This window comes from Xyrauchen texanus, chromosome 41, assembly GCF_025860055.1.
Source record: "Xyrauchen texanus isolate HMW12.3.18 chromosome 41, RBS_HiC_50CHRs, whole genome shotgun sequence".
NCBI classification, from domain to species: Eukaryota; Metazoa; Chordata; class Actinopteri; order Cypriniformes; family Catostomidae; genus Xyrauchen; species Xyrauchen texanus.
The window spans coordinates 21,739,826-21,767,441 of record NC_068316.1 but is presented as its reverse complement, the minus strand read 5'-3'; the positions used below and the strand labels follow the sequence as shown (position 1 = coordinate 21,767,441).

At 36.4% G+C, this 27,616-nt stretch overlaps 1 protein-coding gene across 2 annotated transcripts in view; it reads left to right on the top strand.

The window, feature by feature from the left end:
- fam49bb (family with sequence similarity 49 member Bb) overlaps window positions 1-27,616 on the top strand; it is an 84,501-nt gene that overhangs the window by 5,446 nt on the left and 51,439 nt on the right. The window contains exon 2 of one of the 2 annotated variants that reach the window (XM_052114343.1): window positions 21,090-21,173. The exons of the other annotated variant lie outside the window; for it this stretch is intronic. The gene's annotated coding sequence lies outside the window, so the exon portion shown is untranslated. The remainder of the gene's footprint in view (window positions 1-21,089; window positions 21,174-27,616) is intronic. 2 annotated transcript variants of the gene reach the window in all.

Genomic DNA, 27,616 nt, shown 5'->3' with positions numbered 1-27,616 from the left:
ATTTAAGAAAAAAAAAAATGCACATTCGAATGCTAAAACTGTGTATTCGAATTTTGGATTTGTGCCAAGCACTGATGATGATTTCAGATCGATCGTGTTCTTGTGATAATAAAATCAAGACACAGTGCAACAAATACAGTTTAACAGAAAGCAGGTGTCAAGATTTGAGAAGAACATTTTACATTTCTTTTTAATTAGACACAGCATCTAAAAAACAACGCTCCTGCAAGAGATGCTGAATAAACAAAAACAAAGCGAAACATAGAAAAACAAATGAATGGTTGCAAAAGTATTCGGTGTGAACAGCCCCTTACAGTTGGTGGACGTACTTGGCCGTTGCGTCTTGCTCTCTTAATAAGCATTTCTCAGATTAAGCAATTAGTTTTTTTAAACTCTGTCAGGAAAGGAGTTCAACTTGGAAATATGTGTCTTGAGATTCTCACGCTCGGGTTCCAGTTTGTTTTGTCTGATTGAACAGCCCTGGCTGTGCCGTCTGAGCCGCTGCACCTCCGAGTTCAGCCAAATACCTTATATACACTGTAATTAATAAAATTAATGTGGTATTTCGCTGTTATTATTAAGTTTGAGCCGGGGTTAGTATACTGTGGCATCAGTAAGTTTAACACCATGTGAACTGTCTATTGTAGCATTCATTTTTCTTTTGAATTAACATTTGAAAATATGGACTGGCTAAAACTTTGTATTTATTTATTTTATGCACATTAGTTGAAAATGGAATGCTCTTTTCTTTGTTTTTGTTTTTACTGCCAGGAATGCCATTTGCAGTAATTTAATGGTGCTGTATGGTTTATGTATTTAATGCGCCTCTTGTGGACAAAGGAAACAGTGTCAATTTAAAACAATCTGCTGACTTTAAGATTTTAATGTTCTTTGAATTTTGAAAATATTTTTGGTGAAGATTTGAACTTGGTTTCTCTGCCCAGTTAACAGCCCTAGTGTGCGTTCATGTGCGGTTTCATCAGATATTATCTTTATTGATTTATTGACTGAAATGTTTCTCATGATCTTAAAAGTCTTTTGATTTAAAGGTGTGTGCTTACATTTTTTTAATTAGTTTTGTGGACAAAAATATAATTGTGCCAACCTATACATTTATTTCATTATAAAATTAAAACGTAATTTAAAAAAAAAGTTTTTGAAATTGATGGCTTGGCCCAAATAATAAAGAAAAGCAGCCAATAAGTGCTCAACACAGATGGGAACTCCTTCAATACTGTTTAAAAAGCATCCCAGGGTGATTCCTCAAGAAGTTGGTTGAGAAAATGTCAAGAGTTCATGTCTGCAAATTCTAGGCAAAGGGTGACTACTTTGAAAATGCTAAAATATTACACACTTTTGATTTATTTTTTAATTTTTTTAGTCACAACACAATTCCTATAGTTCCATTAATGGTATTCCATAGTTTTTATGACTTTACTATTATCCTTAAATGTGAAAAATAATAATAATAAAGAATGAGTAAGTGACCCAAAACTTTCGACAGGTTGGGTGTGTGTGTGTGTGTGTGTGTGTGTGTGTGTGTGTGTGTGTGTGTGTGTGTGTGTGTGTGTGTGTGTGTGTGTGTGTGTGTGTGTGTGTGTGTGTGTGTGTGTAGATACACACACTGGCAGCCAAAAGTTTAAAAAATTTACATATTTTACTGTTTCGGAAGGAAATTGATACTTTAATTCACCTAAGTGGCATTCAACTGATCACCATTTTATTCAGTGTACAAAAGGTAGTGAACAGTTATTCTGTACATTCTAATATAAATCTATCTCTGAACAAGAACTCATGAGTGGAAACAGACAATTTCTAAATAGGTTAAGTGGTGCTTTTAAGACTTACCTCAAATTTGTCTCATGGGATTAAAGCATTGTGCTTTGGTATGTGCATATAGGCCCAGATTAAATCTTAGAATGGAGCTATTAATAGTAAATGTCATTCATGCTATTATAAATAGTGCAAAGAACGCTTACTAGTGAGCTGTTTATTATGAGATTTAAATTTACGTCCTGTTTTTTCGGAATCGAAAATATGAGTCCGGAATCGACTCTTGGAATCGATTTAATCAATTCCAAAACCAGGAATCGGAGTAGATTCCCAAATTTCTGGAATTGAACAGCCCTATTCTGGTGCTGCTGGTACAACATGCGATCAGTAGCTGTAAAGGGGTTAATGGAAAGGAGGAGGCGAGAACCGGCTTGACAATAAAAATAATAGTTTATTATGCCATTATATACTGCCGTCTCCAGTTGACCCTTATCCCGCTTGGGATAATCAGCCTGATTAGGGGCCAGGTGTGTTGATGCAGGACCCGGCCCCACCCTCCGCCCTGCCACAGCGTTAAAAGGAAATGTGTTGGTGCAAAAATGTCTGATGGGGAATGCCACTTGTTAGTAATTAGTTGATTACAGGGTTCTAGAACTTTCAGAAGAAACATTTCGATTTCCTGTGCGATATGTTGCTTTGTTTTAATTGTATACAAGCACATACTGTAGATGGCCTGAGGCCGCTAACGGAGCAGAACCTGAATGGCACAAAAGTCTCATTTTGATTTCATGAGGGTATTAATTGCAATCTATTGTAATCTTTTCATCCCAATAAGAATGTTAGTTCTGGAGAAATATGTTGTGCATTTGGAGGTTAGTGAAGGAGTTAGTGCTATAGGACTCTTACAAGAGTGCAAAGTGCAGACGGTGGCGTTCAATGTATTTTTTGTAGCAGAAACAATGCTTTACATTTTCTGTCACACTCTGAAACTTGTCTTCCCTTAAGGCCACTACACTACAAGAGCAGCTTTCCTTTACTTTAACTTAAATTCAAGCACTTTTACACCAAAGTCAGAATTACACCATAGGCTACTGCTTGTTAGTCTCAATTGTTTGGTTTATAACTGGAGAAGTGTACTGTTAATACTGTGGGCCTGTTGTTTTAAGAATGCTAATCTTAAGAATTTGCCTATGAAAATCGAAAGAAGATTATACGGTAGTCTTCACTCTCAACTAGCTCACCAAGCTTCCTCTTTTACCTGACTTTGACCTGCACTGTTGGATGCTGTTTAAGTGGAACTGTAACATATATTTCTAATATTCATGCGCGTTGTGTTGAAATTGTAAACTGATAAATTTAACTTATTTGTTAGTTGCAAATTCTGGATGTTTAAAAAAAAAAAAATCCCTTTCATCAATTTATCATGTATCATTCTTTGTTATGTTTTTTAAAAGTACGAAGGCTTAAAAATTTTCAATTTGGCCTATAATTACAATTAAAAGGATAGTTTATCCAACAATTAAAACTTTGTCATCCTTTTCACACCCTCATGTTGTTTCATCCAAACAGATTATTTTCTTCTGTGGAACACAAAATGAGATGTTAGGCAGAATTTTATGGACTGTTAGCCTCAATCACTATTAACATTTTTCCACACAATAACAATGAATAGTGATTGAGACTGAATATTCTTCTTAACATCTCCTTTAGAGTTCCACAGATGAAAGAAAGAAAACAACATGTTTAAAACATGACAGAACATTCATTTTTGGGTGAACTATCCCTGTGATGTGCACACGATATCTTGTAACTGCATGTAATGCTGTATTTTCATAATGTCATGTTTCCACATGTCATCCAGTAATGGATGAGCTGAGCGATGCAATTTTCCTTGATTGCCATATCCGCTTTCTAACATTTAAATTGTTAAATGTAAAATATATATAACACAAATACACCATGGGGATACACATTTGTTAGCTTGAGTGCATGGAAGAGAACATTGGAAGAAGTGAAGTTTGCTTTCTATCTTCCACTTTATCTGGAAAATATAGGGTAAAGTGTCTGCTTCCTTAAAGATAATACAGAAATATCAAAGGTCACGTAGTACATCTATTATAATATTTTTTTAGTGAAAAGCAGACCTTCAGATATGCTAAATATTATAATTTAATTGTATAGATTACAATTGTCCAATTTCTACCCTTAAATTTGTATTTTCAGATTCTGTGCCACTCTGACACTGACACTCTACATAGGCTATATTGTGTACCCACTGCATCCCCTCCCTCTCGTTACCATGGCAAGAATGGCTGAACAGGGTAACCGGCACAGATGACTTGGCAATGGTTGGGAAGGAAACCCAACAATATCCATCTGTTGCCTTTAACATGCCAATTTCCACTCAAGCAGAAGGGTTATATAGTACTAGAATCCCTGCGTCCAGTCACAAAACATGAGGGAAGCTTTTCAAATAGAGCTGACAATAAGCAAGATACATATACTGCAGTTTATATCACTGTGAATTTGGTGGTTTGGTCATGTTTTAAGTATTCACTGAGTCAGTGTTAAAAAAAAGAGGATGTAAGTCAAGCTTGTTTGCGCATCATTAGTCAGCCTATTACTCTTCATTTTTGAGGCCTGGGCTGATTAGTCGACCTGCCCGGCTTAACAGTACCCTATTTGCGTAAAAGAAAAGGTTTACTGATGTGTGGTTAGCCAACTGCTTCTTCGTTAGTGGTTCCCTGAGATATCTTAGCTGACCTTTTTGTATTTTTTCAAGCTTAAAGAAATAGTTCACCCAAAAATGAAAAATCTGTCATCATTTACTCTCCCTCTTTCAAACCTGCTTAACATGAGTTTGAAACACAAAAGGAGATATTCATGTCAGTGTTTTTCATATCTGGGTTTATTTACTTATTTAAAGCAGAAGCTAAATACGTTTCCATTACAAGTATGCTGATATATTGGTTTTACCGATTAATCGGTGCCGATAGTTGCTTTTTGGAACTATCGGTTATAAGCAATAATCTATGCAGATAGTTGCATCTATATATATATATATATATTATTCCTCCCTGTTTCTCTATCTTTCATTATTGAATATATTGATCCATATTTTTATGCTAACTTTAGTGCATATTTTGATTAGATAATCAAGTATCTAAATTGAAGCGAGAGCAATGCTACAAATAATGTGACTAGAACTACATCTAAACATGCCCCATCAGCACACATATCGTGTCTCTAACTTCATATCTTGTAAATAATAATAAACCTTATTCCTCAATAAACATCATCTGGTAAAGTGTATACTGGATATACTAGTGAATATTTAGGCTATAAAAAGCTTAAACAGGCTAATACTTAAATGTATTACATAGCTCTCTGGAATATGCGATTCTGATTGGTCAATGGCGGCAGTCTGATATTTCTCAGTAATAGAGGTAGGCCGATATATCGGTTTTACTGATTAATCGCTGCCGATAGTTCTTTTTGGAACTATCAATTATATTATGTTTTGACATTGCACTTCTGCGCAGATATGTGATCACTCAGATGGACCCTTTTCATGGACCTGTTATGATGTGTTTCCGTCTTTTTAACAACATAAATGTAGCAAACTGTTTTATATTTCCAATTTTATTCGACTATACATGCGGCATGGTAGCCACCTAGACAGCCTTTGAACGTATGCTGAATGTTGAACGCTCCGGTATTCAGGTGAAATGTCCACAGAGTGGCACCAAAAACGAGTTAAATATTTAGTTCTATATTATGTAATTTAGGAATTCTTAAGACATGGGTGTACTTTGTTTTTCTGTGTTCCGGAGGGTATCATGCCCATTCGGCTCAGTGGTTGAGGCTCTGGGTTACTGACCAGAAGGTTGGGGGTTCAAGTTCCAGCACCACCAAGATGCCAATGTTGGGCCCTTGAGCAAGGCCCTTAACCCTATCTGCTCCAAGGGCGCCGTATCATGGCTAACCCTTCTCTCTGACTCTGACCCCAGCTTAACTGGAATATGTGAAAACTAATACATTTTACTGTATATATGCAAAAAACTGTGTATAATGTGTGACCAAAATAAAGGATTCTATTCTATTCTATCTATGTTGCCTTTTCAAGGTATACTCTTTTGACCACAAGCGAATACGAATGCGTTCAGCGCATGGGCACTATGACTGCTTGGTGATTGTCTTTTAGTACAGTCAACGGCAGGTGCATGTGCCGATGATGCACACAGACGAGGACTGTGCACTTGTCGATAAAATCTGGGGCATGCATGGACAGTCCATGCAGACTGTACTGATGATGAAACCCTAAACATAACAGTGGAATAAAATTTTATTTTAAAGCAAAAATACAACCTCTGAATCATTGTTCATGAAGTTGTACTTTCCACTAAGGAACAGAGTGGAACATGAGGTTCGAGCAGTTTAATTCGATACTCTAACACCACAGCATTTTCACTCAAATAAATATTAGTGTTGTTACAGCAATGACTGTTTGGATGGGACTGTGAGAAACAAAACGAGATGTAAGGCAGAATGTTAGGGACTTGACGACCTCAGTCAACCTTGATTTTCAACATTTGTCAGAATTTCTCCTTTTGTGTGCCTCGGATAAAAGGTTATACAGGTTTGGAAGAACATGAGGGTGTATAGCCTACATGATGAGAGAGTAGTCATTTTTCAGGGAACTTTTACTTTAAACCTGGTTTCTGGGTTAAAATGGTATACCCTTATCCCAAATGCATTTTAAATCAATATTAAGTATTATATTCCCAATAGATATCTACGTTATATAAAACTAAGGCCAAAACCTGGAAATACAGATACATTCCATATGATGGTGTCTGTATGTTCACAGGGTTGGTGACAATAAGGCAGAGTGGCCCGATTATTTCAGATCTATTGCTTTTAGCAGCTGTCAGTTGTTCTTTCCCTTACTGCGTCAGCTTTCTTCCAAATCATGTGGCTGGCCTCGTTTATTTCTCCTTCACTGACAGTATCACATCTCTGTGTCAGTGTGTCGGTGTGGGGTCAAGACAAACAGATTATAACATGGGGTGTGGAGGGGTGAAGTAAGGAATATTTTTGATGACTCAACCACCCACTGCTCACAGTTACCTCTGCACTTGTCTTTCAGACAAGGTCTTTCTTGGGTAAATGCATACCTACAAGATGATGGCAGGGTAAGCTTACAGCTGTGCATTTGTGTGTCCATTCTGATTGACAGAATATCAACAATGATAAAACCCTTTGATGAAAAGAGAGAGATTGAACGTTGTTTTAACCTGTACATTGTATATGTTGTTTTAAAATATTACCCATCAGTGTTGTTTTCTGAATCGGAGGTTAGAGAAGGATAAAAGGATTTTCTTACTCAATTTTTTTTTCATGATATTTCCTAGAATTGGTTGTTTAAAGGAATCTTCTAGGTTTAATACAAGTTAAGCTCAATCGACAGCATTTGTGGCATAATGTGGCAAATTTTCAACTCTTTGCTCATTTAGTCTCTTTGCTTCAAATGTAGGTAAGTACAACACGTTTGTAACATGTTGTTGCTAACATTTTTTTATTTATTTTTATAATCAACATTATGCTAAAAATGCTGTCGATTGAACTTTATTAAACACAGAACATTGCTTTAAGTCAGGGCTACTCAACTTTAGCATGTTTTCACACTGGCACTTTTTGTGCGCAACCGGGTCCGAATGACGTCAAAGTTCAGTTTGTTTGGGGCGCTGTTTTCCGAACTCTGGTGTGCACCAGGGAACCACACCCAAGTCTGCTTGAAAAGGTGGTCTGGGTTATGGTTCATGTGAACTCCAGTACAGTTTGCTGCTGATATGAATGCAATCATACTAAATCGCTGAAGTGAACCACTTGTGATTATGTATGATTCGCATCTTTGCAGGCTCACAATCACAAGTATTATGGTATAATGCATTTCTCATACCTGCCTGCCACCAAATAAATCCCTTCAAAAAACAGCTCATATTCTTCACATCTCTTGTTTAAAATCATGACACATTCAATGCATCTGTGGGAGACAAACGTGCATGATCTCAAGTGCCGTTCCATGTATGAAAACTTTTGTTGGTTACTCCAAACAGACATATACTTTAATAACAAGTGATGCTTTCATAGTCTTCCATAGTTGTTACCTAGTTACTGTGATAAAACAGTTACCGCTTGTTCTCACGTTGATAAGGTAATCGGACCACGGTTTGTACCCAAATAATATGATGCGAACAGAGAGTAGCGGGGGCAGTGGGAGGGTAGGAAAGCAGCTTGAGTTCAGTCCAAGCAATCAAACCAAGTGTGAATGCTCCCTTAGAAAGCTCAGAGGCCATAAAGCTGAATCCCTGTTGCCTTGAAGGCCACTCTTTTAATTTTTATTGTAATTCTTTGTAAATGCATAAAAAAAAAAAAACCTGGAGTTAAGTGCCTTGCTCAAGGACACAATGGTGTTGGCTGTGGGGATCAAACCAGCGACCTTCTGATTTACAGTTATGTGATTTAGCCCACTATGCCACCACCACTCAGTATTGTTATTTCAGCTCGCGACTTGTTAATTTGTGTGCACAATCATATTTGTTGTGCCCGAGTTTGGGATTTGCAAGTTCTGCAGGTTTACATTTTACATGCAAGCTTTATCATGGTGCTCACACTGTTGTGATTCACTTGTGCTCTGTGTTTATGCGCTTGCGCTGTTTTGTCCAACATTTAACTCCACAAGAAAGTTGCTCCGTCTTCGACTGCAAGCCAGTGCAGTCATCCTCTCAGCGTCCTCCTGCCACAGAGCTTCCTTGAACATTCCCACCACACGAGTCCTCCTCCAAAACTACTGATGAATGCAGCGGCGCTATGACTTAAGGTAAGGTTAAAGTTTAGCAAACAAACCAACAAACAAAATCGGCTAACTTGTAGTGGTACATGCTTGTGTACATGTTAAATTAACGTTTCTAGACATAGTCCTATAAACTGGGACACATACTGGATGTATGGCTATAGATGGCTAGCTAAATTGATGCTTAAAATGCTTTAAGGTTGACAGTAACTGATCAAGTTTAACGTACATTAAATTAGTTATCTTGATAAACTGTACTTATCCTTAGGGTCGGCTGAATTAACAGTTAAGCTTTCTTGTTTGTTTTTTGTCCTATTCACTTTAATATTATAGCCTCTGCCCCTGCCGACCCGGGCATGAGGTGACCAGAGTAGGTTCAGGAGAGTCTTGAGTCTGTAAAAAAAGTCAACAAACTGAAAAAATAAAACCAATGTTTTTTTGAGGTAATGTGTAATGTTTGTAATCTTGTTAAAATGGATTTCATAAAATCGGTATCGTTTAGGAACCGGTATCGAAGTCAAGGTATCGGTATCGATATACATTTTTTTTTAATGATACCCAGCCCTACATGTAACATCACCTATGCTCAGATATTATTTGTTGTTTATTTCATTCTTTGCATCCTTTTGTGGTTAATTTCAATCTCTAACTGAGCTGTGTTTCAACAGTACCTAAATTTAAAAGAAATGTAAAAAGATTTTTAAGAGCTACCATTAATACTCTGGAAAAAGGGCACCTCACAATTCATACACATTTGATAGGCTATTGATAAATATATTTTTGATGATGAAATCATTATGCAGGATCCATAGATGGCTTGAGGGTCATGTGTCGGTGCTGCTTTAAGTCGTTTTTAAAAACAAATGTATATTGGCTGGATTTTAGGTCAACTTAAAAAATGCAAAATCTAATTGCAAAAATCTCCTATTTATGTTGGATCTGCGGCCTAGGGGTTGGCAAACATGCTCTATGTTGTTCTGAGGTGCTTATATGGGCACTGAAAATCAAATCTCAAATCGTGTTGCCACATGTATTTAGCAGTGACCACATGTTATCGGATCACCTAAAAATGCATCTTAATACCAGCTGGAAATGGGGTCCAAGTCTCAATGATATTCTAGTCATTAGATATGGCTCTGGTTAAGGTTAGTGTCAATATAATTTCATAGACTTCACGGAAATCAATACCCTGGTAAAAACCATAAGTCAGACTGCTTAAAAATAGTAACAACATATCTCTTATCAATTCATTTGTGAATTAGCTGCATTAAATTTGTCCATTTTACAAAACAGTTCAGGATGATTTCCTATCTGCCAAAGTTTAATACATAGTGTTAAGGATTTTAAACATGTGTGAAAAATGTTAATAGCAAGCATCACAAATTAACTGTAACATCCAATGTTATCCCTGTATTTTGCTAATAAAGTGTATACTGCTGCACTTACTCAACATTTACATTGCGATTCTAATGTAAACTAATTTATTTCCAACGTGATTAGCTTCACTCCGTCAAATAAAAGGCTTCACAGCTCGTGTCCTCTCTCAAAGTTCCAGCCCCTCACAGCAAGGGTTCCAAGCTGTTGCCGTGGTGATGTTCCAAGTATGATGTTCTTCGTTTCTGAGTTCTGAATCTCATTAGGCATTCAGGGTGTCAGTCATTTAGAATCTCAGCAGCTGCCATAGTAACGTGGCATTCCCAGGTTTAATCAAGTGATTATAAAGTCAACCTCAGGAATTAGCTTTTGCAATATTGGATTTGATTCATGCATTATCCTGGTAGAAAACTACTTTTCTACTTTTTTTTAGAACAATAATGAAACATGCTGAATGATGAAATTATGAAAAGACCCAGGACATTTGATTAAAAAAGTAATTGGTTCCATTTTTATTTCATGATGCTTTTAGGTGGTAATGATGATGATCGCTTAGTCAGCAAGCCAAGGTCTTATTTACTGTAAGTGTGCTTTTAAAAGAAAATGTTGCTTTATTATATTACATTTCATCATCTCTTTTGAATTGAATAAGCATTTGTGTCCATTTTCTGTTCAGAAGAAAAATACTACATTGATTACAATGTAAATCCTATAATGTATGTTCACACGTATTATGATGCGAAATATACAGACTGTATATTATACAAGCTGTCTACATGTGAGAACAAATGTGATCCATGCACAGCTCATGAAGTGTGATATATGATCTGCATTACGCCTTGGGCACTCCAGTGAATGCTTTTCAGGCTGATGTGAGTAATGCGCAGAAACAGTTGTCCAACAAACTGCTGCATGCTTTCACAGCATCAACACAATGGGCCACTGATGGCACTGATTGCACTAAAGCATTCCCCACTGCTTTCCTAATTGCAGTGGCTGCAACACTGGAGACTGCTGTTCTACATCAACATTGTTTGGAATCCTGAACAGATGTTGGATAATATTTGGATTGTGCTGGATGCCTTGCTTATCTGTTACAATGTTGGCCGGTGAAAATCTACAGGCTCATTTGAAAACCTCAGTCAGCTCTTAGAATTTATTCATTTGTGCCTGCAATACCTTGCAACCCGAAAGTTGCTTTTTGGCAATGCAATTTTGTGCACTATGCATTCGCTAAATAATTCACTGTAGCCATTTATAAAATCATGGCATCTTAATAGCTTTTTTTACGATTCTGGCAAGTTGATGTAGATGGGAAATCCACAACAATAAAACTGATACATACGGAAAAAGATACATTCAGTGGCATAAAGTAAACCAGTGGTTTTTAACTGGTTTGTTCCATGACCCAGATTTTATATTAGACCTCAAGCGATGACCCAACATAGTGCTAAAGCTGTTTATCCTACAAACGTAATAAAAATGTCCTTAAAATCATACATGAAATGTATTTATATTGCGGACTACCTAGGCCCAATAATATTCCAAATGGTTAGCATGATAAAGGCTCAATACGAAAATGTACATTTTTGTAAATGCACGAACAAGAGCAGAAGTGTATTTTAACAGCGTAACACAACCTAACAAACTAGGGCTATCAATCGATTACATTTTTTAATATAATTAATAACAGGACATGCCAAAATCATGAATAATGATTAATGCAATTAATCGCATATATCAATATTTGTCCTCAACAATAATTAATTTATGAATTATTGAATAAATATATTTTAATAATTTATAAATTAAATTAAAATGAATTACATTCATTTGTGGCAAGTAAGTAATGAATTGATAGTACAATACAAAAAGTGGTCATAAAAACAGCATTTTAGGTTGTTGTGTAAAGTTCAACTTAGCTTGAAACTTAGAAAAACACATTTCGAGATAACTGCAATCAAAAAAGCTGTTTTTGTAAACAAAAACACATTCTCAACTTGTGCTGTTGCTACTGTCAAGCAAGTTTGATTGTGATTTGTTGTCTCTTCAGCTGCACATTGCCTATACAGCTGGAGTTTAGCTTACTGCCCCCTGCAGAAACAGGTGGTACATCAAGCTTGAATTGCTCCGATGGTAGGAATATTGCTTATAACCTTTTTTATATAATTAATCGAATTGAATTAACACGTCCAATCGTCAACCGTAGAACCAGTGTTCATTTTTACACAGTTTGTTTGTTTGTTTTAGTCAGTGTTGGGCCGTACAAGTCTAGGCCTTTAGTGTGATTCATGCCATTAAGAAAACTCAGTTTCACAATGAATAAGACATCCTATGCCTTTGGTCATCATACATTATGTCGCAGCTAAATAATAATACCAATTGATATTTTAAAAACACATCCACACACGAAAGCCAAAACTTGAAACGACAATTAATGCTCAAGCAAGCCGAATTTTAACTGCAGCATGACATTCAAAAATCATAATTTTTCATATGAATCTACCAAAGAGGTCTATAATACCTGGAAAAATCTATCTAATAATATTTATATGTTGCTTGCAATATATTTCGTATTATTTGATATTTGATATCTCCCACCATAAATCCATTCCATTCCCCGATATTCGGAAGTTGACGTTTAAGGAAACAAATCTTCTATGCTCACTTTCGCTAAGCAAGGGTTTGACTCTCATTAGAGATGTCTCCTAGCAACCCAACTGATAAACAATGCAGCGCTAGCATTTGTGCTTCAGGTGTACGATTATCAAAAGAGATTATAATGTTTTAAACACCTGTTTCTGCAGGCGTTTATTAAACAAACTTTAATATCAAGTAATGTGGAAACAAATTCATTTATCGATATTACTTAATAAAATGAATGTTTGAATATCATGCCCATGAATCTCAGCGAAGTCAGAGTCGAGACTTTCTGCATGAGCCTACAAGTTGTAATTCTGACTTCAAGCTGAATTCCATTGCACTTTTCCGAGTAGGAAGTTGTAAAATCTGACTTTCCGAGTTGAATGGAACGCAGCACTACTTTTCAAAACTTGATCCGACACTGAATGCTCCAGCAGCATAATTTACACTTCGAAAACTCTTGATGTTGCTATAAGCACTTCTTAAGGACTTACCAATTTACAGTGAAAATCAGTCCTCCTTTCATGATTAATAAATTAAGCAATCACACGGTCATGCAGAACATCTCATGTTTGTAAATCCATAAGGATCTCTTTCTCAATGGTGATAGCGGCAGTAATGACAGACTCGTCAGCAAGATCTCGCGCTCTTCACTTTCAAATTAAGTCACTTAAAGCACGATTGTGTCACTCAAGGCCAGCTAGAAGCCCTCGACTGGGACATATCCTAAAGATCACACCCACCAAGACCAAATAAGTCAATCTGATTGGCTGAACAATCTGACAATCTGACTTTAGTTGCTCATTCATTTGCACTGTTGAGGGATTCTGAATAAATTCTGAAGGCCTGATGGGGTGAAGCTCAAACTCACGTGCTGCTTCGGCAAACAAGCTTGGCTTCGGGCATGCGATTTGTAAACTAGTTGCTTTACTTGTAAGCTTCAAGGAATAAATTCTGACTGGATAAACTTTTTGTTTTTCTCTATTTGTTTGTAGATTAATTAAGAGTGGAAAATGATTAAAAATACATTGGCAAAAAGGTGATTAAGAATGAAAGGATGAAAAGTATTGATTTATTTGGCATGTTAGGCCAGCAGAGAAGGCTTTGCTGGCCCTGAGAATTCACCACTGGTTTTAGTCTTATTCTTTTGATGAAAGTGTCCTTTAAAATTATTCAATATTTCATCATGACATATTCATTACTTTTGGTCCATTTTACTCTTACTAAAATGGCAAATAATTTGTCAATGAAAATAGTGTCTTGTAGTTGATGATAATGTGCGAAATGACAAAAATGTGTCAAACTTTAGCAGACCAAATTTTAAAGGGGTCATGAAATGCTGTTTTATTTTTATTTTGTATTCTGTTCCTTGAGGTTAGCTTATAATGTTATATAAGTTTTTTTTTTTTGCACAAACAAGCGGTCAAATATTTGTAAAACATGATCATTTTCCATCCTCATTCGGACCCTCTGTCAGAAATGTTCGGTTTTATGCTGCTTCTCCTTTAAAACTTGAAAGTAAACACCCACTGTTCTGATTAGCTAACATCATTGCATCAGAAAAATAGTATCCACGCCCCCCCGCTGTGTATATTAGCATATTACTACACCGTAATATATTTATTTTCACTCTGCTTTCATCACACATAATATAATTATTCAACTCAAACAAATATTCTTTATCTGTTTATGTTTTGATTTGATAAGCAGCAGTGATTTTAAGCCCAAACTCAGAAGACTCACTTTATCTTTATCATTCCTTCTCCTAGCAAGTACTGTTGAAATATGCTGTATTTTATCAACATTCGTAACAGTGTTGTAACTGTAAACACACAGTTTTAACAAGGCACATCAGCCCCTCAGTACACTAGAGCAGAAGGGAATAAACAATGCCTTAACGTTTATCAATGCAGAAACTTTTCTTGGTGCAGAACAATCTGGAATAATGTTAAACAATATAACAGTCACCTCTTTGCAGCCTGAACTTGTTCAGAATATTGAATCTTTGTGACACTTGCGCTCTAAAAACATCGAGGTGCAGTGTAGCAAATGAAACAGTGCGCAGGTGCCTTGACATGCATTTTGAGACTTGAAGTTCTTATTAACAAGAAACATGTCTAAAAATGTGTCGGTTCTGCTCGAGATGCTGAAGAAACAGCGTGATGTGATGCAACAGTCAAAGAAGTTCATCCAGCATGTGCTTACATAGGAAAACAATTATGAGATGATGAACACTCCAAAACACGTTTTATGTGAACAGCCCCTAATTCATCCGTTCGCGGGTTGGGTTGCGGACCTCTACTTGGCAATAAACGATGGCTTACTATTTATTACAAACAAACTGATAATTGTGCATTACTGCAGGGTGCAATACTCAATACAAGACGTTTCAGCGGGGTGGTAACTATAAATGTTCTTTTTAGACTGGGGAGGAAGTTTTGAGTTCTGAAATTTACAGTATGTTTTTATAGTACAGCGACCCTTATGTCTAAATATCAAGGACATTTTGATTCTCCATTGTATGATCCCTTTAATGAAATATTCAAACATATATAAAAAATAAACTAAAAAAAAAAAAGATTCATACTTTAATACTTAATTTTATTGGGTTGTATCCCACCAGGTAAGGACCATTTTCTCTCCTCTTAATGTGGAAGCATGCAGGCATAGTTAACCTTTAACATCCTTGAGCTGTATTTTTTAGGCTAGACTACATTTCGTACAGCACAGTCCCATTAAACTTAACCAACACACCCATAATGCCAGCTTAGCATTTAAGGTAAAGAGATAAAATACATTAGATAATCCTGACAGACTTTCCCACATAGTGATCCGTGCCATGCATTCAAATCATGAGTCATTTATCTAAAACCTCCCAGATAGTGGAAGCATTTTACATTTCTTTCTCTACATTTTGTCTTTTGGCGAAAGCAAGACTGAACTAAGGATCTGTATTATTGAATAGGCCAAGCAGTCTACATTATATCAATGTGATTGAAGAAAATATTTAAAGTCTTATTGTGTAGTCTCTAGAGACAAGATCTGGAGCTGTTCAATAAACATTTCCTCTGCCACTGAGCAGAATTGTTTTGAGATATCAATCTCTGTCTACAGATGACAGAATTGTTTTTACATTCTTTTATTTATGTTTTGTATGCAAAATATAAAGCAACACAGCAATGGTAGCATATCTGGGACCATCTCCTATCTGTGCCGAGTTCCATTTCATTAAAGCAAGATGACCACTCAACCAATGTGTGTAGTTGCCTAAAACAGCCGTTTCATACAGCACGGTTCAAAATCAAATGTCACTGTATGAGTAATTTCATATCACTGCTACAGTATAAATCACATTATAGTTATTTAACCTTTTCATGAGTAGGGGCTAAAAGAGTTTGTGGCAGGGTGGAGGGCGGGGCCGGGTCGTGATCCTACGCACCCGGTCCCGTATTAGGCTAATTATGCCTCCGTGAGGTTTAAAGGCTGACTGCAGGGGGCCGTGCGGGAGAGAGAGATCATTAGCGGACATGTCCATCATGTGTGTGTTTGTGTCTTCTTCTAAGTTTCTCATTAAACTATTATTTATATTGAAAAGCCGGTTCTCGCCTCCTTTCCATTGAATACCTTTACAGAGTTATTTTTGCATGTGACACTACACAGCTGGTAGAAGGGGACAAAGTGTAGAGGAGCATTTTTTGTATTTTTATTTCACACATTCCTCCCTCGTTCTCTCAGGCTGGGGAGAGGAAGACTGCATTTGTATTTGACTGCATACTGCATGATGTATTTTTTATTTTTATTATTATAATTTTTGTTATCCCCTTTTCTCCCAATTTGGAATGCCCAGTTCCCACTACTTAGTAGGTCCTTGTGGTAGCGCAGTTACAACCCCCTCAATCCGGGTGGTGGAGGAGAAGTCTCCACCACCATTGACGGTCTCAGCTTCTGAGACCGTCAATTCGCACATCTTATCACGTGGCTCACTGTGCATGACACCGCGGAGACTCACAGCATGTGGAGACTCATGCTACTCTCCGTGATCCACACACAGGCCCCATTGAGAGTGATGAACCCTAATCGTGACCACGAGGAGGTTACCCCATGTGACTGTACCCTCCCTAGCATCCGGGCCAATTTGGTTGCTTAGGAGACCTGGCTGGAGTCACTCAGCACACCCTGGATTGGTACTCGTGACTCCAGGTGTTGTAGTCAGTGTCCATACTCGCTGAGCTACCCAGGCCCCAGATGCATTTGATGTATTTACTGTGCTTTTAAGAGCTGTAAACATCTTAGCGTGGCATTTTGGTGACTGGTCCTATGTATGTATGTATGTATGTATGTATGTATGTATGTATGTATATAAAATAAACTTATTCTGTAGTTTAAAAGATTGTATGAGTAACTGTTTGAGCGAATATAAATTACAGATGCTTGACCAGCGCAGCCTGTGCCAATTTGAATCTGGCAGCTTGTAACATAACTGGCTGTTGCAGAAACGCATATGTGTGATGCTACTCAGCAGGGCCCAGTTATTAACAGTCACTGTACGGTAGGGTTGCACGATTTGGGGAAAATGTCATATTGCGATTATTGAGTTTAATATTGCGATATAATAAACAAATGGTATCATGGGTCAACTTGCTTGGTTATCAAGGAAAATTTACAAATAGATTACTGATAATGCTGAAATGTGTATTGCTCAACTCAAACATACAAACTAGCATTAAAAACCACTATAAATGGACAGTGTATTCAAATTAAAATCATATTTTTATTAAATTAAATAATATCTTTGCATTACTGCAAACTTGTTATTTTCTCATTATTACACCTAAATAAAATGGAACAATAAATAAGAACACAAATTTTTACAAAAATAAGATTGTCCAAACAAACAGGGACAATTAAGCTGGATGTAGCCTGTACTTTGTATAAACTCTTTTGAAAAGGAAACTGGATATAAAAGTGTGGTTGACTCAAACCACTAAAACGGTTGTTATTGTTGTTTTTTTAAATGACCAACTGGTATTTCCAAATCCTCTTTCTAAAAAGTTCTACTTATCGCTGGTATCTCTTGTCCAGTGTGTGGATAATTTTCTAAAATCTCACTTTTCTACTTTTCTCTGTGATGTTTCAAGTGCTGATATAAATTTGTCGTGTTGCCACGTGATGTAGCAACTTTAATTTTGCACAGTACCTCTCTCTGCTCAGTGTCTGTTATCTTAAAGCCAAAATATCGCCATATAACCAGGGTTTTTCCTTTCTCAAAATGAGGCGGAGGTGGTACCATACTGATAAAAAAAAGAGTGACGTTAAAAACACGTAAACGTTGGCTTTGCATTAATACACTCCTAATGACCTGGCAACTGAATACTAGTGTTCATTGTGTCAGCTTTTTTTTTTTGTATTTAATCTTAGTCTTAATCCTGTTTCAAATGTTTTTATCATATTTAGTCAACCTTATCCTAGTTCTATTTATTGTTTTTAGTCATTTTGTTTGACGAAGTCTGAGCATTTTTTTATGTAGTTTTAGTCAATGAAAACTGTTGACATTTTAGTAATATTTTAGTAACATCTTGTCATATTGATATTTTAGTCACTGAACACTGTAAACATTTTAGCCATTAGAGTATTTCTGATAAGCATTTGTCAATCTTGTCTATCCAAAACCTATATATATATATATATATATATATATATATATATATATATGTATATGTATATATGTATATATATATATATATTATTGTTGTTGTAATTTTTGTGTTATTTTTTACACAAGATTAATCTTATCATGATGATCTCATGATGTTGATGTTGCGAGCTGCAGACGGGGGGGGGGGTGAGAGACGAGTATCTCCGTGTTAGAGTCTGCATCAGCCGGCTCTCCTGGTCTCGACTCCTGCTCAGATTGGGTCTCTTCCGCGACCGGTTGAAGCAGCTCTGACCGCACAGAGAATGACAGTTTTGGAGTTTGTGCTTATTTACATGGCACGCTCCTGTATTATTTGAAGCTTAATTAAGGATGAAATAAAGCTTTATCACCATGCTGTGTTTCTATCAGACACTCGAGCTGCAGTGCTGCTCTCGTCTCGCGTGTCATCATTATAGACTGGTCATCTTTTTATTAGCGGTTTAGAAAATGGGCAAACAGCTTTCAGAGAGAAGGGGCTGTCACGTCCACACATGCACTTATTTATTTAATAAAATCGCAGGATTTTGCCGTCATATAATCGCACAGGCTGACATCACGATTGTGATATGATTTATCATGCAGCACTACTGTATGGTATGAGTGACAGTGCATATGAAAGGGTTAATTATATACAGAAAGGGTTAATTATATACTGTAGCCCTTAGGTACACCCCTTTTTAATTGGTTATTTCATTTTCTCACTACATCTGTATTGAGCAATTTTGCACATTTTAATTAGCCAAATATACACTAGACAACATGATCCTGAAAATTGTGAAACTAGTGAAAGGCCATTACTGCAATATCAATGGCAAAGAAGCAGCTTTGAAGTGATTAGTCACCACCTGCTGACCTCCGATGTGTTTGAGGAGGGATAAAATGATGTCACTGCTCAAGGAAACATGACACTTGTTTAAGTTTTAACAGACTTTGTAATTTGACCTTCTGACATAAAGCTGTCAAGCTAAGTGCATTTTACAGAGACACTGTCAGGAATTTGCAGTTTAGGTTATGTCAAGCGTTTGGGTCTTTCACTGTAATGTTTGCTAATCACACAGCTCAGAACACAGTGAAAGATTGATTTAGATTTAAAACACCATGCGAGTACTGCATAGAGTGGGCTGTGTAATTTGGCAGTAATTTAATCCATTTCCATTCACATGATAAACTGAATTAACATTTGTTAATTCAATTTGCATTAACATTTTAACATTTGTGAGTGTTCTGTGTGGTTGTAAACGCATTTCAATGTGGTTGCTAGGGTGTTGCTATGGTGTTCTGAGTGTTTGTTAGCACATTGCTTCTGTATACTGTATATTGCCTAGATGCTCTAAGTGGTTGTAAGCACATTGCCATGTGGTTAGGGTGCTTCTGGGTTGTTACTAGTCTGTGCTATGCAATTTCAAAAACGTTTTGGTGGTTGTTAGCGCATTGCTACTGTATGCTGTTGCTAATGTGTTATGGGTGGTTTCTATGGTGTTGCTTGGGAGTTGTGGCTGGTAGCCAGAACACTACTGTGTAGTTGCAAAAAAGTTTTGGTGGTTGTTAGCGCATTGCTACTGTATGCTGTTGCTAATGTGTTATGGGTGTTTTCTATGGTGTTGCTAGGATGTTATGGGTTAGCAGTTGCTAAGATGCTCTGAGTGGTTGTAAGTGCATTGCTATGTGGTTGCTAGGGTGTTCCGAGTGGCTGCTATTGTGCTGCTACACGGTAGAGGTATTTGAGGGTGATTGCTAGGGTATCGCTAATTGGTTGCAATGATGCAATTGTGTGGGACCCCTTTTCAGTGTTAGTCTGAGGAATGTTATTCTCCAGCAGGCAAAAATAAGTGTGATTACATGATTTAACAGGATACTACATTTAGATACTACATTTAATAAGATACTACATTTGAAATGTCATTCATGCCCATAGCACATGTTATGCATGTTATGCATAGAGTTTTCGAAAAAACAGCACTAAAGAGAGTAAACTGACAAGAGGTGAGGGTAAAGCCAGCCAGCACAAAGGAAAGCTGATGTCTGCCGTGAATGGGAGGAAGTGTTGCACAAGAGGAAGTGGCCAGAGCACCTCCCATACTTTACCACGAGGCATTTTTTACAGCCTACATGCAATACACAAGGATAGGGGTCAAAGATGACTTGCCTTAAATATTAAACCAACTATAATCAACTAAAATCTACCAATTCGCTGACGTAATCAACCTCCCCAACCTTTATCGAACTGTGTGTCTTCATTCGCTGCAGACTTCAGTCTTTTGTGGTTTAAAGGAAGTTGATGCATTGCAGTCGTTAGACCAAAGTCTTAAAGTTGTCTTTGATGACTTAGACACGGCAGAGTTTGTTTTTGTGGTAATGGGTAAACTATGAACATCCAGGCTATGGTGCTATACGCAGTGTGGTTTAAAAGGCACAAAATGGTTTAGTGATTGTTTGAGCATAAATTAGTTTTAAGGCTTAAGGAGTGTGAGGGCTTATTCTGGGGTTTGAATTGCATTATTATGGGAAGAAAGACCATAAAAGACAAACGTTTAGAGGAACTGAAATAAGGAAATGCAGTTTGAAAAACTTTGGTGGATTGTTGAACGCCAGTGGCTGGATTACGAAAGTCCATTTCCTCATGAACTAAATGAATGATGTCACTTAGCCCTTTTTCTTTTGTATTTGCTTATTTTGAGTGGTGATAATGAAACTGACTTGATTTCTTTCTTTTCTTCTGTTCTCTCTCCTCCCTTTATCTGTTTTCAGAGTTTTAGTATTTGAGTTGGATTGCAACCTTGGCCGAGTGCCTAGGTAGGCCTCCCTTCTGTCACTTCCTCTGCTTTACTGCTGGTAAGCTTACTATTATAACTGTATTGAAGAGTTTTCGATCAAAATTAGAACATTGCTTTATTTTTAACTATTGTCCTGTCACTTACTACGTTTCCATCTAAGGGTTTTTTGCGACAAAAGGTGTAGCGCATCAAAAATTCTCTGTCATGAAGACACTTCCAGTGGAGTACCAACACAAATATCTCGTGTCATGCACCTGTCATCAACAAGTGCACAGGGAACAAATGGAACATTTAGGGACATCTGGGATATACCATTAGCTATATACATACATTTCTGTATGGAAACGGCTTGAAGGCAGATTTCTTTTGCGATTAAACCAAAACCTATGCAAAAGTGTTTTTTAAGCTTGAAGTCATCACATACATCATTTTTATCAATTAAAAAGACATTTGAATGGAAACGGGCAGAAGATGGCAAATTTCACAAACATTATTTAAGCATTTTCACTTTTCAATAACAAAACAGTGTGAAAAGTGAATGTAAACTAGATTACTGATACATGATAGTTGCAATGCAACATATCTGTACTATAATACAGTTATTGTGTAATCTATTATGAAGTCACTGTTGAATGACACCTACTGCGGTAAAAACAACATTATTAAATTGTTGTGTGTGTTAATTCTAATCAGAATTTTTGTGCCAACACAAAGCGCAAGTGGCCATGGGTGGGAGTGTTTGCGATATCTGTGGGTGTATGTGCGCAAACTGTGTGTGTATTGTATGTTGATGCAGTGGTCAAATACCACATCTGTTTTAAGGGCAACATCTAAATTAATTTCCTAAATTTTCAGTTTGGAGATTACACCAACATGTGGTAATAAAGTTAATGTCCAAACTCTAAAAATATAGTGAAAAATCGAATAATGTCCCTGACAATCACAGATATAGACAGTTTATCAAACAAAAACTATCCATTGGTCATTGTATTTATGATCTGTTTTTGTATGCTGTATTGGTCACTGCAAAAGGGGCTGGTGGAAGAAGTTAGAGAGGGTAAAATTGCAGGATTTGGTATGATTTTTGGAATACTTTACGTTAATTAGAATTTAGAAATATTTTTGGTTTAATTTTCTCGTGATTCAATAAACAAACTACATTTTTCAAAATCGACCAGTAGAAGTGAAATGCGTGCCAATACCATCACTGTTAATACTAGCCATGATGAATAGATGGAAAATTATTAATAATATTTAAATTCTCTATAACAGAGCATATATCCAAATTCTGGGAGAATCACATTTTCCATACTGTCACTGTCATAGAAAAGAATGTAGTTTTTTATTCATCTAATTCATTGCATACAGTCCATTTTGAGTACCGGCTTCTAATGAATGAGCTGTCTTTTTTTTTTATATCACTGGTGCTTGACAGGAAATTACATTTTAAATAGGATGCAGACTGTTCAGTAACCGCGGAAGGACATCAGAATTAAATTGCACTTGACCCAGCCTATTAGCACGTTGCATGCACTATTTCGCCAAACCCACTTGCGCCTATACTTACTGTAGCGCATACTTGCACAAACTTAGGGCCAAACTATTGTGCTTTAACTGCTTTGACATATACAGTAAAACTGTATAACTGTTGTGTAATCATTGCTCTGTGAAAGCAATTAACTGCACTAACAGCAACTGTAGAACACCGTAGTGATATTTTGTTTGTGAACGAATCAGTCGTTTTGAACAAATCATTTAAGTGAACGAAACATTCACCTCCATACACTTACATGTATTTCTCGTTCACTGATGTTTCTATATTTTTAAGCCAATAACCTCAGTGCAAGTGGCTTTTATTGCCTGTAAAGACTAACTATAACACAAGCCAATAGCATTCGAGTGCAGGCTGTAAAACATTGGTTTCACCAGCTGAATGAATATGCCCTTCACTTAACCAGTCGAGTCGTTTGAGTCTGAAAGAGATTAAACGTCTTATATATGAACGAATGTACATTGTATACTCGTTCACAAACTAATAAATTAATCACTCCGTCATCTCGTTTGCGAACGAGGATCTGCTGACTGGCTGAACGAAAGGAGTGGGCATGTTGTTCTTTCAGTTTGGCATGCGAGTCATTCACGTTCAACAAGGAGAGAAAGGGGTGAAATGCACCAATGAAAGTTTATAATTATGCACATAATCTCAAATTTATGAATGTGTAAAAATGACTGAAGACAATACAATACAATTAAAATGAAATGAACTGAATGGAAATGTTGTGCTTTGGTGCATAGTGTAAGATATTTAGGCTTTTCTTGAACTGTATAAAAGTGAACCCAGCATATGACAAAATATAAGAAAAGTAAGACCTACTTTCTTGTCGGTTGTGGAAAGTGTCTTTTATCTAACAAATTTTTGACATGCAAATTCCATTTGTGTTGCTTTGTCCCACTTTTAAAGACTGAATACAGCATGAGATAATAGTATTCGAGTGCAGGCTGTGTGAAATTTGTAACAGACAGGTTAATCTGTTATTGCTTTTCAACTTTTCTTTCTTTTATTACCACATCAGAAAAATCCAATATCGGAAATCTAATTCATATGTTTTGCTATATTGGTACATAAACCAATTTTAATGTGTGCATATATACTGCATATATGGAAAACTTGTCTTGAGTATTTTAACTTGCAGATATGTTTTGCTGATAATTAGTGTTAAATTCTAAGGCCTTGCTGAATGTGTGCCTAGATCTGTGATACATTATTTATTTTGAGATTGTGTGGTTTTGGCAACCCTGATTCAGCATTTGAGTGGTTTGCATATTGAGAAGTTCAAATTCTTTCATTTAAACCTTGGAAAATAATGTCAACTATTTCTGTTTATTGTGTTAGGATTTACTTTATGCAGCATTGTTTGTTCACATGTATTAATTGAAGAGTTTGTTCTTCTCATATACCCTTAAAGTGGTAGGTGACCCAAAAATGGAAATTATGTCATTTATTCACACTTCTATTGTTCCAACCCCATAACACATTTTTTTCTTCATGACGCTAACATTCTGGCTAAAATCAACTTTTTTGCTACACCAAAGAAAGAAAGAAATTAATTCAGTTTAGGAACATGTGGGCTAGTGAATCATGGCATGATTGTCATTTTTGGGTAAACTATCCCTTATAGCAATCTGAGAAAGCAGAGTTATTTTCTCAGCAGTGTACCACTTGTTTCAGCAGATTGTTTTCCTAACACATTTCTCTTTTTAACCAGTTCTCTGTCACAGTAGTTTCACACTTAAATAAAAGAGACGAACATCTTGCTCTGCACTTTTTTCCATCATAGCTGATGTGATGTGAACCCCACTGGCCACTGCGGAAGTAAACCGCATTGTGGGACATAAAGAGGACTTGAGTAACGCAGCATCCTGTTCCTCTAGGATGGCGGCTTATGTAATCACAGGGTCAGAGTTTACAGAAGGTGGCCCCATTTATATGCATGACAGAGGGGAGTCTAAAGCTACACAAATGAGTGTATATTGTGGCTTCTCTCAAAGCGTAGGTACTGAATGTGTGCCAGCTCTCAGTCGGGTGGGCAAGAAAGCCTAAATTGTTATATTAGAAATGTGTGGTGATGGGAAAAGGGATTATTATAGGGCCTTGTCTGTTAAAAGCTGCTGTATTTCATTGTAGAATTATTACAAGAAATATACACTGGTTTCCATGTAATGCATGAGGATGCAGTATTTTGATAAATCTCACAAAAAAAAATATCCAGGTCACACTTGAATAAAAAATTAAAATGTAAAAATTATATTTTGCAAAAATAATTTAGCATTAAAACCCTTAAACTCTAGCACTTTATTTTGGCTGCTACATGCAATTTTTCCACACTCCAATTTTAAAGCTCACCATTCACATATACTGTGGCCTAATTGCAAAAAGTTGGTCTTCCCAATTTATCCAGTAATCTCCCCATACAAAAAAAGACTCAAATTATTTATAAATAATATTATGCGTTTATAATCTTATGAAAAACAATGTTTTTATGAGAAATAAAAACTTTTTCTTTGTTTACCTAAATTTGTAATCATGTAATTCTGGTTCTGTTCCCTCTTCCTCACTTTGAAAAGTCTCATTTTATTCCACTAGATGGCAGCAAGCACTGCAAAAAAATGTTTTTTGTTTTAGTAACACATTCCATCACAATATACAGATCTGAAATGTAGGTGGCGCTCTAACGCATTTTAGCCCTCACAGATGTGCTCGTCCAGAGAAAATCAGTCTAATTTTCAATTCAAGCACCACCTTCGTTGTTTCATTGAATATATCTGCCTCTGAGTGGACTAGAAGCTCAGTCTAAATGTCATTAGAAAACTGAGATCCTCCCCTTTGTGATGATTTATTTTATCATTATCGTGAATGTTTTATCATCAATAGTTAAAAACATATTTTTCTGATGATTTTTCTAGCATACGTTTTCTGCTGGATGGCATATTTTGTTCTGGACATCTAAAATATAAAATTGGATTATTCAGCCAAGCAATCTCACAGACAAGTAAAAAATTGCTAATTTGTTTAGAAAACTGTCTAAGGTAAAGTGTTTGGGCTTACAGCAGCAGTAATCAGCACATAAGAGACATTTGTATTTGATGACTTACAGAAATCATATTTCACTTTGTGATTTTGAAAATCTTTCGAAAGGTGGTATTAGGGCAACAAAATAAACTTTACAGTCGCATTCCTGAGAATGAGAGCTTTCATTTGATATATGAATCAATTTATGTGCTATGTGAAGGACTTTTATTTTCATATAAATATTTCTACCGCATTACCTCGAGGGGCACTAATTTTCAACGCAAATTATTTGAGCCCTTATTTTGTTATTTTTAGTAAAATGAGTGCAGAAGTGATGGTTATGTATGAAAAATTCAGATTCTAATATTTCAAAAGATACCTCATATGCCTGACTTATGTATACAGAGACATTTACATTTTAAGCATTAACTTTCTTCACAATATAGCAGAGACATTTACATTTTAAGCATTAACTTTCTTCACAATATAGCAGAAGAGTTTAAGGGTTTGTTTTGCATTGTGACATTAATTTTATGACAATTTATAACATTCACACGGCAATTCTCATTCGATTCTTATTACTGTGATACAGTAATTTATTTAATTTGTAATCAAATTGAACTTTACTAGAGAAATGTTCATTAAAGGGGCAGTATGTAACAATTTTCATGTAGTAATCACCTTTTTTTGGCCAATGTGTGAACGGCTTGTAACGCAACTTAAACAATTAGCCCTTCCCAGACTTCCTAGGTTGCCTATTAAAGCCTGTAGGCTGATTTTTATGTGAAGGTTGTGCTCCTGAGAGCCTTGCCTCAGACAGTTATAGCTTCTATTCCGCTATTAACAGCAATAAACTACAACACTAGGTAATGTTATCTTAGAGATGGAATCCAGCAAACGTCCAGTTCCCAGCACAACACCGACTCTACACAAACTCAGAGTAAGCCAAAAAAAACAACATTTATCCACTGAATCCTGTCTGGCTAAGCGGGAACGTGATCGTGGTCGAGCGAAAACGAGAGTGAACATCAGCAGGGCATTTGAGTCCTGATGCATTTTGATGCTGACGAATTGCAATCTACCTTGCTTCGTAAATTCTGCGATCTTCTCTTTATACTAGAAGTCAGGTATACAGGATCAATTTAACAAATACGCTGGTTTCTTGATCATAGGACAACATACAAAACATACAATAGTGCAACATAACAGTGCAACAGTAAACTGTCTGGTATAGTTCGGTAATATGTAGTTGTATGTGTGTATTAGTATGCTATGTTAGCTGATAATAGTTTTAGTTTAGTCTCAAAAGTTTGTAGTAAAACAATCATAACTGTGTAATTTTAGTTATGCTACCTCATCTGTTATGATGCCAGTCTATCACATTCAGACTCATTGTATGTTATGTCATTGTTTAGGTAGATGCTCGCTCGCTCGCGTCGCTATGGAGCGTGTGCACGAGCACGAGCAACAGGTAGCTGGCTGCAGTTCACTTGACGTCCACAGGTGTCATTAATAACAAGGGTTTCTGAATCTTACATACTGCACCTTTAATGTTCATTGGGAATTTTCATTAATCTTCCAGACAGATTTCATCATATCAGGAAAACAAATGTGTATATAGTGTAAGCATAAAAATGTACAGTATGTATGCCATTGCAATTGATGTACTGTTCAAAAATGAAGAGTAAAAGTATTTGGAAACTTCCTGGTTGTCTAACTTTAGTGGAACATGTCTATAACCTGTGGTTACTCTGCTAGGACCCGTGTGTGGACACGTGAGTGGAACTGACTTCATATATCCACTAAAAATCACCATGAGATGGTTTAAAGTAATTGCAAAAATGGATCAGAAATGTAAGTACTGAGAAAAGGTCTAACATGATTTGTTTAGTTTTCACTTGGTTTAATACTTTATCTGATGCAATAAAATA